The following is a 15,634-nucleotide window of genomic DNA, read 5'->3' as shown; positions in this document are numbered from 1 at the left end:
TGGCTTACCTTCAGAACTGATTCCAGACACAAGTAGAAAACCCTGGAGCACAGAGATGTGGGTGCTGAGAGCTGAGAGTTAGGCGGGTGTGCACAGAAGTGGTAAGAGTGTCAGGATAAGGACAGGGTTAGTGACAGCATTTGCTTCCCTTCTGTTTTGCCTCATCAAGAAGAGCTAACACTGAATGAGCCCTTAAGTCTTCCAGGCACTGCCATGACTATTTGACACACTTTTCTTTTATTTAATCCTGACAACAAATCTAGGAGGTGGGTTGTTCTCCTATTCCAGTTTTATAACTGAGACCATTGAGGCCCAAGGTCATGTAGCTAGACTTGAACCCAGGCTAACCCAGAGCCCATGCTCTTATACACCATGACATGACTCATCAGTGGTGAGGTCAGATTCCTGCTCTAGAGCATTTCATCACTGCCCAGTGTGTACTGGACTTCCATTCTTGGTTGCAGCCTTTCCAGGCACAGTGATCTTCTGCAAGCTGCTTGAGCTCTTTGGGCCCCAGTTTCTCCAGCTGTAAGATGAAGCCATAATCATAGCTAGTTTATAAGGTTATTGTCAAGATGAGCAAGGAGGTAAATTAATCTTAGCAATTGGCATGTCGGGAATTCTCAGTAAATGAGAGCGACTATTTTTCCCCTATGGAAACCTCAATATTTTTTCTGTAAGATAGAAAAAATTAACCTCTCTCATAGAAAAGGAAGCTTTAAACAATGAAATATATGCAGATATTAAAGATAGGCTGGATTGAAAAGGAATTGTCCCACATTAAGAAAATGATTTGAAAGTAAGGCACCCTTAATTAGTCATTCTACTTTAGATAAAGGGTGCTTTTATCTATAATATACAAATAAAAATATAAGATACAGAGGCAAAAAGAAACCAAAGTGGATAAACATTTGGAAATATTAATTTGATAAGTATAAGAATATTTGTATAAACAGTATATTTGCTCTAGTAGTAGAAGGAATAAAAGTGAATGATAAATCCTACCAAATAAAGAAATACAAGAGGATTGCTGTGCTATTAATTTAAATGAAAAGATCTCTTTTATTATTATTATTATTATTATTATAGATATAAAAATATCTATATTATTATAGGTAAAATAATGGTACACATGCTTAAAGCTTATTACATGTCATTAGAAAGAGGGAAGCTTCTGAGCATTAATAGAAAAAAAAAGTGTATTAGAGATAAAATTTTAGATCGGTCTTTGGCAAAATTCTACTGAGACATAAAATGATACTAAAAATTATAAGCGTCTTCATTTTTATCACATAAGTCTAAGAGTTAAAAAAGATCATCAAATGCAAAAAAATAAAAAATAAACCTCTCTCAAAGAATTTCTGGTTGTCAAGTGAAAAAGGATATGCAAATATTACCATTTCTATAAAGATAAGAAAGTGGAAGCTAAGAAAATTTATAGAACATTTATGAGGGTTGGGGAGCATGTGAGTCCTGCCCTCATCAATTTCTGCTCACTCTCTCTCTAGGGCAATATCATTCATCCCCATGGCTTCAACTACCATTTATGCAATTTCAGATATTGAATTTTTTAAGTTTTTTTGTTTGTTTGCTCTTGGTTCTTATTTTGCAGGAGTTTTACATTTCTCCACTGATGTTTCCTATCTTTTCATTCATTTTGTTGCTGCTGTTGTTCAGTCGCTAAGTCATCCCTGACTCTTTGCAGCCCCATGAACGGTAGCTCACCAGGCTCCCCTGTCCTTCACTATCTCCTGGAGTTTGTTCAAACTCATGTCCATTGAATCGGTGATGCCATCCAACCAGCTCATTCTCTGTCACTCCCTTCTCTTCCTACTCTGTCTTTCCCAGCATCAGGGTCTTTTCCAATGAGTCAGCTCTTCACATCAGGTGGCCAAAGTATCAATCCTTCCAGTGAATATTCATTCAGTACTGATTTCCTTTAGGATTGACTGGTTTGATCTCCTTGCAGTCCAAGGAGCTCTCAAGAGTCTTCTCCAACATCTCAGTTAGAAAGCATCAATTCTTTGGTGGTCAGCCTTCTTCATGGTCCAAATCTCATATCCATACATGACTACTGGAAAAACCATAGCTTTGACTAGATGGACCTTTGTTGGCAAAGTAATGTCTCTGCTTTTTAATATGCTGTCTAGGTTGGTCATAGCTTTTCTTCCAAGAAGCAAGCATCTTTTAATGTCATGGCTGCAGTCACCATCTGCAGTGATTTTGGAGCTCAAGAAAATAAAGTCTGTCGCTGTTTCCATTGTTTCCCCATCTATTTGCCATGAAGTGACGGGACTGCATGCCATGATCTTAGTTATTTGAATGTTGAGTTTTAAGCCAGCTTTTTCTCTCTCCTCTTTCACTCTCATCAAGAAGCTCTTTAGTTCCTCTTTGCTTTCTGCCATTAAAGTGATATCATCTGCATGTCAGAGGTTACTGATATTTTTCCCAGCAATTTTTATTCCACCTTGTGATTCATCCAGCCCAGCATTTCACATGATGTATTCTGCATAGAAGTTTAATAAGCAGGGTGACAACACATAGATTTGATGTACTCCTTTCTCAGTTTTGAACCAGTCCACTTCCATGTGAACCAGTCTGGTTCTAACTGTAGCTCCTTGACCTGCATACAGATTTCTCAGGAGATAGGTAAGGTGATCTGGTGTTCCCATCTCTTGAAGTATTTTCCACAGTTTGTTGTGATCCACACAGTCAGAAGCTTTAGTATAGTCAATGAAGCAGAAGTTTTTCTGGAACTCTCTTCCTTTTTCTATGATTCAATGGATGTTGGTAATTTGATCTCTGGTTCCTCTGCCTTTTCTAAATCCAGCTTGAACATCTGGAAGTCCACAATTCATGTACTGTTGAAGCCTTGCTTGGAGAATTTTGAGCATTACTTCGCTAGTGTGTGAGGTGAGTGCAATTGTGCGGTAGCTTGAACATTCTTTGGCATTGCCTTTCTTTGAGATTAGAATGAAAACTGACCTTTTCCAGCCCTGTGGCCACTGCGGAGTTTTCCAAATTTGTTGGTATATTGAGTATAGCACTTTAACAGCATCATCTTTCAGGATTTGAAATAGTTCTACTGGAATTCTGTCACCTCCACTAGCTTTGTTCATAGTGATGCTTCTTCAGACCCACTTGACTTCACACTCCAAGATGTCTGGCTCTAGGTGAGTGGCCATACCATCATAGTTATCCAGGTTATTAAGACCTTTTTGTATAGCTCTTCTGTGTACTCTTGCCACCTCTTCTTAATCTCTTCTGTTTCTGTTAGTTCCTTGTTACTTCTATCCTTTATTGTGCCCATTTTTGCATGAAATGTTCCCTTGATATCTCCAATTTTCTTGAAGAAATCTGTGAAAGAGACCTCTTTCACATTCTATTGCTTCCCTCTATTTTTTTGCATTATTCACTTAAAGCTTTCTTATCTCTCCTTGCTGTTCTTTGGAACTCCACATTCAGATGGGTATATCTTTCCTTTTCTCCTTTGCCTTTCACTTCACTTCTTTTCTCAACTATTTGTAAGGCCTCCTCAGATAGCCACTTTGCCTACTTGTATTTCTTTTTCTTTGGGATGGTTTTGGTCACTGCCTTCTGCACAATTTTACAAACCTCCATCTATAGTTCTTCAGGCACTTTGTCTACCAGATCTAATTCCTTAAAACTATTAATCACCTCCACTGTATAATCATAAAGGATTTGGTTTAGGTCATAGCTGAATGGTCTAGTGGTTTTCCACACTTTCTTCAATTTAAGCCTGAATTTTGCAATAAGGAATTCACGATCGGTGGCACTAGTGGTAAAGAACCCACTTGCCAATGCGGGAGATGTAAGAGACATGGATTTGATCCCTGGGTGGGGAAGATCTCCTGAAGGAGGGCATGGTAACCCACTCCAGTATTCTTGCCTGGAGAATCCCAGGGACACAAGAGCCTGGCGGGCTACAGTTCATAGAATCGCGAAGAGTTGGACATGATTGAGGCAACTTAGCATACATGCACTATCTGAACTACAGTCAGCTCCTGGTTGTGTTTTTGTTGACTGTACAGAGCTTTTCTGTTTTCGGCTATGAAGAAGACAATCAATCTGATTTCAGCATTGACCATCTGGTGATGTCCATATGTAGAGTCGTCTTCTGTGTTGTTGGAAAAGGGTGTCTGCTATGACCAGTGCGTTCTCTTGGCAAAACTCTGTCAGACTTTGCCCTGCTTCATTCTGTACTCCAAAGTCAAACTTTCCTGTTACTCCAGGTATCTCTTGAATTCTTACTTTTGCTTTCCAATCCCTTTGATGAAAAGGATATATATATATATATATATATATATATATATATATACACACACACACACACACTTGGTATTAGTTCTAGAAGGTCTTGTAGGTATTCACAAACTGTTCACCTTCAGCTTCTTTGCCTTGGAAATGAATTGAGATCATTCTGTCTTTTTTGAGATTGCACCCAAGTACTGCATTTTGAACTCTTTTGTTGACTATGAGGGTTACTCCATTTCTTCTAAGGGATTCTTGCCCACAGTAATAGATATAATAGTCATCTGAATTAAATTCACCCATTCCCATCCATTTTAGTTCACTGATTCCTAAAATGTCAATGAACAACTAGTATAAGAAATTATAGTAAAATTAAATAAAGTACAGCATGCTTATTAAGAATGATTTGACTGAAGTTAATGACATGGAAAGTGTTCTTAAGGTATTGGTAATATAAATGGAGTTGTAATGATAAATTCCAAGCAGTTAAATATAATAGCAAAATCCCAGTTTTACTTTAAAATATGCATTACATTCTTTGAAAGAAGACTTAAAGACACATATGAAAAATGTTAACAACGGTCGTGTTTCAGAGAAAGGATTGCAGGTGATTTTTAGCTTCTTCATTTTTAGTTTTTCTAAAATTACTGCCTTGTCTTTGTTCAGGGATAAAAGTTTTTAAGGTATTTTAAAATCAAAGTGATGGACTTACTTATCCCCCAAGTCCCTTCCAGCTGGCATATCGTGTGACCCATCGATTCATTCAGCATATGAGCATCTACTTATACCAGCCTCCCTACTGGGCAATGGGGAGATGTTAAAGGCAAGTAAGATACTGTACTTTACAGCTCACAATCCAGAAGGGAATCAGACACAACTTCTTTCTTTTTAAAACCCCAGTCTCTGCTCATGGCCCCAAGCACAGCAGGGGCCCATTCGATGTTTGTTGAACAAATGTTGGCTGTAATCACCTAGCTCAAAATCGAAGCAGAACAGGAAACCTGAGACAAGGAGATATAAGAGCAAGGTCCAGAAGGGAAAGAAGGCTGCAGAGGGGAGGGACATAGAGATGAGATGTGGGGATGTGCGGAAGCGGGTAGAAGGTCCAACTTGACTGCTTCTGTGTATTGGGCATAGACAGAACTGGAGAAACCCACCAGTTCCCCGACTCCCAGGAGTACCCAAGGTGAACATAAAACCCCTGATTCTCAGAGGAGCTCCAGAAATCGGGCCTCTCCCGCTATAGGTAACCCCTCAGGTCAGCATCCTTCACCTGCAGGAAGGAAATTGGCATCTCCTGAGTTTTTTTTCCATCTCAGCGAGAGCTTCACAGACAAACGCAGGCTGGCCACTGTGTGGACCCTCCTCTGTGCGGGCGCCTCATGAGGCTTCAGGTGGCTGCCCCTGGAAGGAGGGGAAGACCCACACCCCTTAATTAACAACCTGAGACAAATTGGAAGCAGCTGTGAATAATTAGACAATTTAAGTGCTGTGAAGGAGGAATAATTTCTGAAGCCTTTGTAATAAATCTTATGCTGTCTCAGGCCCCACACTGGACTTGAACCTTTTTTTTCCAAGGGTGAGTTAGCACATTACTCATAAAAGAAACAGTATCCCTTTTGTTTGGCCTGGGTCTGTTTAATAACAAAAGAGCCTATCGTAATTACGGGGGCAGCTCGGTGACAAAGAAAGTGCCCCCGTCTGAAGGGGCCTGCACACTCCGTGGTGAGATGGGCAGCAGCTCTCTGACCCAGCTGTCTTGTCCAGCGTGGCTTGATTTCCACTCCAAATGCTCTTCATTTTCAATTGGCTCCAGATTTTGGAGTTTACCATGGAAATAATAGAGTACAGTATTCACATAAAACAACATGGATCTTGGGTCCATGCTGGTTTTAACTTCTGCAGGATCCTGAGTTTGTTTTACCCCACCATATTTCAAAGAGAGAGAGGAAAAAAACCTCATCATTAAAGAGCAGAAAGGAATAGAGGTGGCCCCTAGATCAATCCCTGGGCTTCCCTGGTGGCTCAGATGGTAAAGATTCTGCCTGCAATGCAGGAGACCCAGGTTCAATCCCTGCGTTGGAAGATCCCCTGGAGAAAGAAATGCCTACTCACTCCTGTATTCTTGCCTGGAGAATTCCATGGACAGAGGAGCCTGGTGGGCTATAGTCCTTAGTGTTGCAAAGAGTTGGACATGACTGAGCTACTAACACACACCAGACCAATCCCCATAGAGAGGAGAACTAAGACACACAGAGAAGTGATGTGGCCAAAGGTACTGTTGAATTTGCAGCAGAAACAGATTCAGAATCAGTCCACTTTGGATTCTGCACAGCAATTCCCAAATGATTAAATAATCAAAGTCACTTGTTGCTGTCATTCAACCACTCAGTCCTGTCCTACTCTTTGCGACCCCATGGACTGCAGCTCGCTGGGTTTCCGTCTTTCACCGTTTCCCAGAGCTTGCTCAAACTCTTGTCCATCAAGTCAGTGATGCTATCCAATCATCTCATCCTATGTCATCCTCTTCTCCTCCCGCCTTCACTAGTTCCCAGCATTAGGGTCTTCTCTAATGAGTCAGTTCTTTACATCAGGTGGCCAAAGTATTGGAGCTTCAGCTTCAGCATCAGTCCTTCCAATGAATATTCAAGATTTATTTCCTTTAGGATTGGCTGGTTTGATCTCCTTGCACTCCAAGGGACTCTCAAGAGTCTTCTCCAACACCACAGTTCAAAAGCATCAATTCTTGGGTGCTTAGCTTCTTCTATGGTCCAACTCTCACATCCATACATGACTACTGGAAAAAGCATAGCTTTGACTAGATGGACCTTTGTTGGTAAAGTAATGTCTCTGCTTTTTAATACTCTGTCTAGGTTTGTCATAGTTTTTCTTCCCAGGAGCAAGCATCTTTTAATTTCATGGCTGCAGTCACCATCTGCAGTTATTTTGGAGCCCAAGAAAATAAAGCCTCTCACTGTTTCCATTGTTTCCCCATTTATTTGCCATGAAGTGATGGGACCAGATACCATGGTCTTAGTTTTTTGAATATTGAGTTTTAAGCCAGTTTTTTCACTTTCCTCTTTCACTTTCATCAAGAGATTCTTTAGTTCCTCTTTTCTAAGTCACTTAGAGTTCCTTTAAAAGGAACATATAGCAGCTATATGAGCACACTGTAAAGATTCAGAGTATGGAATTTGGAGTCAATTTTGGGTTACAATCCCAGCTCTATCCCTTCCTAAATGTGATCTTGGGAAAGTCACTTCACCTCTTTAGGTCTCAGTTTACTCATCTGTGAAATGGGTATGCAATATTGAGTCTGTTATGAGGATTGATGGGATAACATCTCACTAAATACAACTGCTTCATCCACACTGGTACCCACTCAGCTGATCATGGCTGGGGAAAGGCATGCACATGGGCTCTCTTTGAACTCATGACCCAAACCTCAGGTGGTATCTTTGGGCCACCCATTTTCCCTAGATCATTCTATTCCTCTCCTTATCTCAAACTGCCAGCACCCCCTCTTCTCTGCTTGATTTCAGCTGATGACCTTCCATTTATTTTATTTCACTAAAACAAACTTGAAGCAATCAGAAGAGAACTTTTAAATGGCCCTCCATGAAATCAGGGGCTTTCTGGTAGCTCAGCTGGTGAAGAATCCACCTGCCATGCAGGAAACCCTGGTGTGACTCCTGGGTCGGGAAGATCCGCTGCAGAAGAGATAGGCTACTTACTCCAGTATTCTTAGGCTTCCCTGGTGCTCAGTTGGTAAAGAATCTGCCTGCAACGCGGGAGACCTGGGTTTGTTCCCTGGGTTGGGAAGATCTCCTGGAAAATGAAAAGACTACCCACTCCAGTATTCTGGCCTGAAGAATTCCATGGACTGTATAGTCCACGGGGTCCAAAGAGTCAGACATGACTGAGCAACTTTCACTTTCACTTTCCATGAAATCAACCAATCTACTCATACTCATATACTCTGCCTTTGCTCCTGTTAAAAAGTGCATGCTTTCTTCACCTTGTACTTGATCAAAGCTCAGAGAAGCTGAGTTATTTGCCCAAGGTTAATAGTAGAGCTAAAATTTTCATCTTGAACCTATTAGAGAAGCTCTAGGAGACCTTTTCCTCAGCACCCAACAAAGAGACTGGCATAGCACATACACTAAATAAATGTCTGTGATAAATAAATAAATGAATGAGTGATCTCTGGATTTCAATGGACTTTCCATGATACCAGTGATTTGACAGCTGTAACTCCCCAGCTCTCTCTCCCCATTATCCCAAGAGCAGACGTCTCAGGTATCTGCAAGAAGATAGAAGAATGGAATCTCTGCATAAATGGCAAGGGAAGCTTGCCACATGTTCACAGCCCTGCAAAGGGAAATTTGGTAACCTAGATGAACTTTATGTTCTTCATAAAGGACACATTAACACAGAAGCTATGAAAAGCTATGACAAAGCTAGAAATCACATTAAAAAGTAGAGACATCATTTTGCCTACAGAGATCCATATGATCAAAGCTATGATACAAGCCACATGATACAAAGAGTCAACTCATTGGAAAAGACCCTGATGCTGGGAAAGACTGAGGGCAGGAGGAGAAGGGAGCAACAGAGGGTGAGATGATTGGATGGCATCACCAACTCAATGGACATGAGTTTGAGCAAACTCCGGGAGATAGTGAAGGACAGGGAAGTCTGGCGTTCCGCAGTCCATGGGGTAGAACAGAGTCAGATAAGACTTAGCAACTGAACAACAACAAACACCACAAAAACTACTACAGGCCAAGTGAAACTTGCAAAGGTCAACTATAGAGACAATTCATAATCCAATGGGCATAGAATTTCCACAGGAAACAATTCCTATGAGAGATGAACCTGCAATCAAAAATTACAAACCATGTATGACTTCCCTGACGGTGCAGTGGTTAAGACTCAGCATTTCTCTACAGGTGGCACGGGTTCATAATACTTAAAAATGGGTTTGATGTGCCAGCTAAATATATAATTTTTATCATTTTAATAGTTGTTTGTGTACTAAAAATATCTCATATACCACCAGTGCTATATCAACCAAGCTGTAGAAAATACTAGCCTAGAGCAATTCCCCCTTTGTTTCAAATCCAGGGAAGTAAATCTTTACCAGAGGTCAAAGAGTAAGTTCAAGGGAGAGCCAAGCTTGAACCCGGATGCCAGCCTCTCGGTCCAAAGGTTGAGTCCTGGGTTTTGCATGACATTGCCACCATTCACATCATCTTTATATAACTTTTAAATCTGTCTGCAAAAGTCAGAAATTCTTTATGCTTTTTCCAAAATAAACATATAAATGGTTTTAAAAGAGAGGGAGTTGTTTCCACCAGACATTTATTACCACTCTGTAAATTAAACCCATATTTATGTATGCTGATGAGCAGCAATCCTCAAGTGGTGAAGCAAGTCTGTGTGGAACGTATTAAGGTCACAGTTGATTGAGGAGCTCAAAGGGCTTCATTAATGGGAAGTCATTTCTAACACTTGGAAAGAAATTAAAGGGAGAGGGATTTATTTCATGACTAAAATATTCCTAGTCTGTGGGTAAAAGGTACAGAGAGTGTTCCCATACCCCTCACCTGGTTTCCCCTCAAGCTAACATCTTACAAAACCATAGTGCAATGATCAAAACCCAGGAAGTTAACATTAGTCAACTCTCAACTGAACTAAAGACCGTATTCAAATTTCACCAGTTTCCCCATCATACTCTTATTTTGTTCCAGGATCATGACCAGAATGGCTACTTCTCTTGAGTCTCCTGCAAGTCTCTGGCCATTTCTTCATCTTCCCTAGTTTTTATGACCCTGACACTTTTTCAAAAGTATAAACATGTGATTTTTGTCAAATGGATAAGGTGAGATTCTTGACAGATATGATGTTCTAGGACAAGAAACTGAGTCAATTGGTCAAAGTTTATAGGCAAGGAAAGGACCTATCTCTGCCTCCAGGGTTTTCACAGGTCCCACTGCCTGGCGCCCTGCTCCCCACAATGAAGCCTCACCTTAGCTGTGTCCAATCCCCCCAAGGACAGAAGTCAGCAGAGTCCCATGAATACTTTCTCCAAGAGTGGTATCTTCATAACAACTTTTAAGATAATATATTGAGATGATGATTGTTAAGACTGATTTTTTTTTTTAAAGTAGCAGAGGAGATAATGTGAAAGCAGGACACTGAGTCACACACAGATAGATGCCATTGAGGAGTGTCCCCTTCTGATGCGCTGTGCCCCTGAAACCAGACGTACAGACTCATCCCCTTCAGGCCATCAAGACCTCCTCCTTCTCCAGCTCCATCTCTCTGCTTAGAATGTACTTTGTCTCTGTTTGCGGACGTCAAGTTTTCCCTTTCCTCCCCATCTCCATACTCACATTCCAGAGGATCAAGGGGTTAAGAACTGCACCCTACCCCAGCCCTCAGTCCCCAACTGGTACCAGACAGCAGAGCCCAGTGATCCAGTGTGTGGAATCTGAGCCACACTGGCCTGGATTGGAGGTTTGTCTGCTGAACCGAGTTTCCAAATCATAGGATCCGGTTTCCTCATCTATAAAATTAGGTAATAATAATGCTAGCTCTATAGCGCAATTGCAATGCATTTCAATAAGACCATTTATGTAAGGGCTTCTCTGGTGGCTCAAGGGATAATGAATCCTCTTGCCACTGTGGGAGACTCAGGTTCACCCCCTGAGCCAGGAAGATCCCCTGGAGGAGGAAATGACAACCCACTCCAGTATTCTTGCCTGGATAATCCCAAGGGCAGAGGAGCCTGGCGGGCTACAGTCCAAGGGGTCACAAAGAGTCAGACACAACTGAGCACGCCCCCTCCATATTTGTAAAGCGTTGGACCAGGCACAGGTCAACAGGTCAGGTCAACAGGTCAGGTCAACACACCTGAGGCAGCTTATGCCGAGGAGGACTCACCCAGATGCTTCCTCCCCCTCTTCTTTCTCACCAAATGGTGAGTTTCCCTGCCCCCCAACCGCCCGCCCCCACCCCAGCCCACATCAAACCAGATACAGAGGTCCAGAGACCTCTGGCTAGAAAGCCATTTGAAGATTCTCTGAGGCATCATCATGCAGTGGGGCAGACCTTGCCTTCTCAGAGACTAGAAGGATCTGGGCTCTGCAGGGACAGGAGTCAGGGGAGAGCGCGCATCTTCCACTGCAGTTCCGGGAGCAAAGAGAGGGGTTTGAAGGATAGCCTCACCTCCCCTACGGTCACCCCAGAGAGAATAGCACGCTGACTGAGGTGGGAAGACATGACCAGCGGGGGCTGTCCCTCTGAGCTAGGAGGCAATGGGGACAAATATTAGGTACTGTCATATCAGCAGCCCATCATCCCTTTCTGCAGGTCATATAAGCATTTGGACACTCAAAACTGCAAAAACAAGACTTTCTGGTGGTCCCGTGGTGAAGAATCTGCCTGCCAATGTAGGGGACACGGGTTCGATCCCTGGTCTGGAAAGATTCCACAGGCTGCAGAGCAACAAAGCCCATGTACCACACCTACTGAAGCACAGCCAAAAATTAAATAAATAAATAAACACAAATTTTTAAAAACCATAAAAACCTTTAGAGAGCAGAAGAACTGTTCTGCAGGGATCCCCAGAGCAGTGCAGCAGAACCCCCTGGAGGGCTCCTTGCGGCACAGACTGCTGGCCCCACCCTGAGTTTCTGACTCTAGAGGTCTGGCTGGAGCCCAAGAATTTGCATTTCTAACAAACTACCTGGTGATGCCTTCTCTGCAGGTCTAGGGATCACGCTTTGAGAACTAGTGCCCTAGACGAATCCCTTTAAACCAGCGGTTTTTCTCCTGCTCATTAAAATTATTGGTGATGACTTAAAAAAAAAAAATCCATGTCTGGACCTCCACCCCCAAAGATTCAGATTTTTAAAGTCTGCCTTTAAAAACATCTCCTCAGGTGATTCTAATGTGACTCTAAGAATTGAGAACCACTGTAATAAGGTCCTCAGGTTCGATCCCTAGGTTGGAAAGATCCCTTGGAGGAAGGCGTGGCAACCACTTCAGTATTCTTGTGTGGAGAATCTTATGGACAGAGGAGCCTGGTGGGCTGTAATCCATAGGGTCGCCAAGAGTCACATATGACTGAAGCGATTTAGCATGCACACACATGATAAGGTAACCAGTACATGCTTCCTGGGTTTTCTTTGTCTAAAGAGATTTACTCCAAAACCTTTCTTCTTCCTCATATTCTATAGCAGTTTGGAGTTGGTGGCAGGTTTTTTCCCATGACTCTGTAATCTAAGGAAGTATTGATGTCATTGGCATTATCCCAATGCTTCCTGGCAGTTCTCTGATGAGAGTTTTCTCCAGGTCCACAGTGGGAAAGTGCAGAAAACTCAGGATGCTCAGGGCTCCAAGGGACCTGGGGAAACACACAGCTGTGCTAGGAGGAAACCATCGGCTCCTCACAGGTGAAGGGGAAAGGAGTCCAAGCCTTCACTGGCCATAAGGTGGTGAAATTCCAGAAGTGACCTTCTCCACGTCAAGCAGCAGACCCGGGGGGCAGCAAATTCAGGGCTAGAACTTTGTTGGCCTGTGTTAGTTTCCTGGGGCTGTTGAAACACATTACCACAAACTTGGCATCTTAAAACGGCAGACATAAATTCTTACTTCTGGAGGCCAGAGGTTCGAAATCAAGGTGTCAGCAGGGCCCCACTCCCTCGGAAGGAGCTAGAGAGAGAGAATCCTTTCCTTCTTTTCCAGCCTCTGGTGGCTCCAGCGTTCCTTGGCTCGTGGCCACCTGACTCCAGTCTCGGCCTCTGGGGCCACGTGGCCTTCTCTGTGCCTGTGTCTCCTCTTACATTATGAGGACAGTTATCATTGGCTTCCCAGCTGGCTCAGTGGCAAAGAATCCACCTGCAAGGCAAGAGACCCAGGTTCAGTCCCTAGGTCGGGAAGATTCCCCTGGAAAAGGAAATGGCAACCCACTCCAGTATTCTTGCCTGGAAAGTCCCGTGGAAAAAAGAGCCTGGCAGGCTACAGTCATGGGGTCACAAAATAGAAGGACACAACTTAGTAACTAAACAATAGGGTCATCCAAGGATGATCTCAAGGTATATAACTTAATTCCATCTGCAAAGACTCTTTTTCCAAATAATGTCACGTTCACAGGGCCCAGGTACTAAGACCTGGATATATATTTGGGGGGCCACCCTTCAGCCCACAGCAGCCCGTCTGCCCACAGCCTTGACAGAGAAAGGATCTGGTCTATACTCCCCTTGAGATTCCTCACTCACAGCCAGATGTGGAAGAGAATTTTTGCATTCCAGATTTCACAGTCAGGAACTGCCTTGTTTTAGGAGCTGAGAGGAATACAGATGAGAGTGGAGGAGGGGAGGAGGGCAGAGGGAACGCGACAAGAAGGAACCTGGAGCGCCAGCCCAGGATTAACCCCCGAAGAGCCCTGGGTGGCCAGTTAACACGAAGGAGGCTGTGCCCCCATCAAGTCAGGCTGTGTCCCCTTGGGTCCAGCGGCCCCCCTCCACGCACTGTGCCTCCCGTCCGCCCGTGAGACTGAGTTTTGTCACTGCCTGCTCTCCCGCCTTCCCCACCAGGGGCTGAGTGTCACTCTTTTCCTTGTGTCCCGGAGTCCTAGATATGGGGGAGGAGGAGGGAGTCTTGCAGGAAAGCAGGGGGCTCCGGAAATTGGACTCTGCTAAAAGGCTGAATATAAAACAAGTCAAGTCATTGGGTAGAAATGTCTCATGAGTTTCAGTAAGATTACTGAAGCAAGAAGAGAGAAGAATCACTCCTGTGCTTTGCCTGGTAGTATTCAATTGATGGGCTTCCCAGGAGGTGCTGGTGGTAAAGAATACATCTGTATGACAAAAACCACTGCAATATTGTAAAGTACTTAGCCTCTAACTAATAAAAATAAATGAAAAAAAAAAAGAATACACCTGCCAATGCAGGAGACTCAAGAGACGTGGGTTCGATGGCTGTTTTGGGAAGATCAATCCACTCCAGAATTCTTGCCTGGAAAATCTCATTGACAGAAGAGCCTGGTGACTACAGTCCATAGAGTCTCAAAGAGTTGGACACAGCTGAAGCAACTGAGCATTGCATGTACCCTGCGACCCCAATAGTGATGATATAGATTTGGTCCACAGGGTTGGCTTTATCTGTGAAGGAAACCATGGAAAATACTTAATTCACACCCTACCGGGTAATTTCCCCTTTTTGTAAGTTACATTTATTTTTTTAATTGAAGGATAATTGCTTTACAGTATTGTGTTGATTTCTGCCAACATCAACATGAATCAGCAATAGGTACACATATGTCTCCTCCCTCTTGAACATGCCTCCCACCTCCCCCCTCCATCCCACTCCTCTAGGTTGTTACAGAGCCCCAGTTTGAGTTTCCCGAGTCATGCAGCAAATTGCCACTGGCTATCTATTTTACACATAGTAATGTAAGTTTCCATGTAACTCTCTCCATACATCCCACCCTCTCCTTCCTCCCTGCCACCCCACTTTTTCTTTAAATAAGTAAATGATGCCCTACAAAATCTAGCCTGCCATCAGGTAAATTGAGGACTACGGAAAGTCATGAAAATACCATTTCTGTAAATGCTTAAGTCACAGGCTCTGACATTTGGGGCCCGCATTGGACAGAAATGACGAGGACCAGCCCTGACCGAGGTCAGCATTGGGCTGGAGCTGGCTGGGCAGAGCCCCCAGCTTCCATGAAGCCACTGGAGCTGGAGCCCCTTCCTGACACTCGTCTCCAGCAAAGGAAGATCTGAGGGGCCACTGTGGGGCTGTCGCCCTTGTCACATAAACAGGGGCCTTCCTGTAAGCAAAAAAGAAAGCATGAGTCAAGGCTCATGAGGATGGATGTGCAAGATGAGTTCCTTCAACTGGATCACCTGGGGAGTAGGCGGTAAGGTGGGAGAAGTAACAGGAGGCCAGGCCAACGCACTGGGATTTTATGCTAAGGGTGGTAAAGAGCAAAGTGACATAATTAGATGGATGCTTTAGAAAGATTATGCTACATGTGATGTAGAAGCAATAAAACTAATAGATTTGATTTTGTGTGCAAAAAGAAACTTTGGGTAAAAGATTTAAATTTCTGCATGGATGAAAGCATGAATAAAGTCCAAAGACAAAGCCAGAAAGTGGAAAAAATATTTGCATATATCAGAGAGAAAAGGTTGTGTTCCTTAATTTCTGAAGAGCTGCACATATCCATAACCAAAAGACTCAATTCTGCAAAAGAAATGAATGCATAGCTCATAAAAAAAGAAAAAAAATGGGTTTTAAGCATGTTAAAAGTTGGTCAAACTCATTCTTAGTAAAGGGAATGCAGATA

This window comes from Cervus canadensis, chromosome 17 (genome assembly GCF_019320065.1).
Source record: "Cervus canadensis isolate Bull #8, Minnesota chromosome 17, ASM1932006v1, whole genome shotgun sequence".
Taxonomy (NCBI): domain Eukaryota; kingdom Metazoa; phylum Chordata; class Mammalia; order Artiodactyla; family Cervidae; genus Cervus; species Cervus canadensis.
Note: the sequence above shows the minus strand (reverse complement) of the source record.